Here is a 3,167-nt window from a genome sequence, read left to right as displayed (position 1 = left end):
GTGCAGGTGGCACATGTGGCAGCAGAGCCTGAGGCCTTAGAGAGTGGGAAACAGTGACAGCAGAGTCCATGACCCTGCTTTCCCCTAGTTGCAGTGATGCCTGTAATCTGGCCACCCAACCCAAGGCAGTGGCACCTGCAGACCCAGCAAACCTGGATGTGGTAGAGGTGTCCATGACCCTTGCTCCCACTCCCCCCACCCCTCCTCCCACTGCACTGTGGGAACCTGGGACCTAGGTGACGCCAGAAGCAGCACTGGTTCTCACCATCCCAGTGACCCCTGTGTCAATGCTCACTTCACTGACATTGTAAGCTGCAAGGCACCAGCAACATTGGAAGCACAAGTTGCACAACAAAGGCATTGACCACACCTCTGGCAGAGGCAGTGGAGGGTGGAAAGTGCAGGCTCTCAAATACAACCAGAAGCAGTTCTGAATCAAAGTAAACAAAGCCTTACCTAAATAAGAAAGGTATTTGCTATTCCAGATGCACCGGGAGAGGAACAACTCATCAAACACCATGAAAAACTATGGTAACAGAGTATCACGAAAACAAAGCGGCAATTCTCTAGAAACCAAACTTGAAGTCATGGAAGGTTATGATATAACTGATAGAGAATTCAACATTGCTGTTATGAAGAAACTCCACAAGGTACAAGAAAACTCAGAAAGACAGTTCAATGAGCTCAAGGATAAAATTAATGAACAACAGGAGTGCTTCACCAAAGTGATTAAAACTCTAAAAAAGAACCAAACTTAAATTTTGGAGCTGAAGAACTCAATAAATGAGATGAAGAAGAAAGTAGAAAGCATTAGAAATAGAGCAGACCATATGGAGGAGAGATTAGTGAGCTCGAATATAGAAATCTAGAAATTGTTCAGGTGTAAGAGGAGAGAGAACTAAGATTTTCAGAAAATGAAGAAATTCTATGATAAATATCTGACTCATTTAGGAAGAGGAACATAAGGATAATGAGTATCCTAGAAGGGGAAGAGAAGAAGAAGGGAGCAGAGAGCTTATTTAGAGAGATAATAGCTGAGAACTTCTCAAACTTGGATAAGGAACTGGATATACAAGTATGTGAAGCTAAAAGAACACATAATTATCTCAACACAAAAGGACCTTCTCAAAGGCATATTATATTAAAACTATCAAAGTCAATGACAAACAAAGACTATTAGGGGGCCAGAGGAAAAAAAGTAGTAACATACAAAGAAACCCTCATTAGGATATAAACAGATTTCCCACAGGAAGCTCTACAGGCCAGGAGAGAGTGGAATGATATATTTAAAATATTGAAAGATAACAAGTCTGCCAAGAATACTCTATCCAGCAAAGTTCTCTTTTAAATATAAGGAGAAATAAAGGCTTTACCAGACAAACAAAAGCTGAAAGTTCTACAGCACTAGACATACCTTACAAGAAATCTTGCATAGAGCTTTCCTATCTGAAACAAAAAGGCAAAGGTATACAAAGCTTTAAGCACAGCGATAAATAGAGGGACAGAATCAGAAAATTGCAACTTTATATCAGAATATATTAGTAAACAATTATAACATAAGGTGAAAGGGAAATAAAGCATTAAAAATAACTATAACAACTTCAATTTGGCAACAGATTCACAATACAAAAAGGGGTAATTTGTGACAACAAAAACATGGAAGGGGAAGAGGAAAAGGATGGAACCCACATATGCAGGTAAAGATAAGACGCTATCAGCAGAAAAAAGACTATCTCATTTATGAGATCTTTTATACAAACCTCATGATAACCACAAAACAAAAATTCAGAGCAGAGTCACGAAACAAACAAACAAAAAAAAACAAAGAAAGAGAAAATTGAGAAACACATCACAGAAAACCACCAAACTGAAATAGCAGATAGAATCACAATGAAAAGTAAACAATGGAAATTATAGAGCAACCAGAAAACAAAAGATAAAATGGCCATATTAAGTCCTCACATATCAATCATCACCCTAAATGCAAACGGATTGAATTCATCAATGAAAAGACACAGAGTGGCTGGACAGACAAAAAGACAAGACCTAACAATATGCTGCCTCCAAGAGACCTATCGCTGTTCTAAAGACAAACATAGGCTCCAAGTGAAGCGATGGAAGATGATACTCCATGCAAATGGCAACCAGAAAAAAAAGAGCGGGTGTAGCCATATTTATATCAGGCAAAATAGACTTCAAGCCAAAAAGATAACAAGAGACAAAGATAGGCATTATATAATGATAAAGGGGCCAATCCATCAAGAAGGCTTAACATTTATTAATATATACGCATCTAACATAGGAGCAAACAAAATATATAAAGCAACTAATAACAGACCTAAAAAGAGAGATTGACAGCAACACAATAATAGTAGGGGACATTAACACCCCACTTGCATCAATGGATAAGTCAGACAGGAGATATTGGCCTTAAATGACACATTACACCAGATGGACTTAATAGATATATAAAGACCATTCCATTTAAAAGCAGCAGAATATACATTCTTCTCAAGTGTACGTGGAACATTCTCAAATATAGACCACATGTTGGGAAACAAAACAAGTCTCAATAAATTTAAGAAGAGTGAAATCATATCAAGCATCTTTTTTGACCACAATGGAGTGAAACTAGAAATCAACTACAAGAAGAAAGCTGGAAAAGTTGTGATATATGAAGACTAAACACCATGCCAATGAACAACTACTGGATCAATGAGAAATAAAGGGGAAATCAAGAAATATCTGCAGAAAATTAAAAGTGAACATACCAAAACCCATAGGATGCAGCAAAAGTGGTACTAAGAGGGAAGTACATAGCAATACAGGCCTACCTGAAGAAAGAAAAAATCTCAAATATACAGTCAAACGCTACACCTAAAAGAACTAGAAAAAGAAAATCAAATGAAGCACAAAGTCAGTAGAATGAAGGAAATAATAATCAGAGCAGAAATAAATGAAATAATAACTGAAGAGACAATATAAAAGATTAATGAAACTAAGAGCTGGTTCTTAGAAAAGCTAAACAAAATTGACAGACGTTTAGCTAGACTCGCTAAGAAAGAAGAGAGAAAGCTCAAATAAATAAAATCCAAAATGAAAGAGGAGAAATTACAATTGGTACCACAGAAATAGAAAGAATTGTAAGAGAATATTATGAACAGCTA

The sequence above is a fragment of the Diceros bicornis genome, chromosome 14, assembly GCF_020826845.1.
Source record: "Diceros bicornis minor isolate mBicDic1 chromosome 14, mDicBic1.mat.cur, whole genome shotgun sequence".
Taxonomy (NCBI): domain Eukaryota; kingdom Metazoa; phylum Chordata; class Mammalia; order Perissodactyla; family Rhinocerotidae; genus Diceros; species Diceros bicornis.
The sequence above is the reverse complement of the archived record's forward strand: the minus strand, read 5'-3'. Positions refer to the sequence as shown.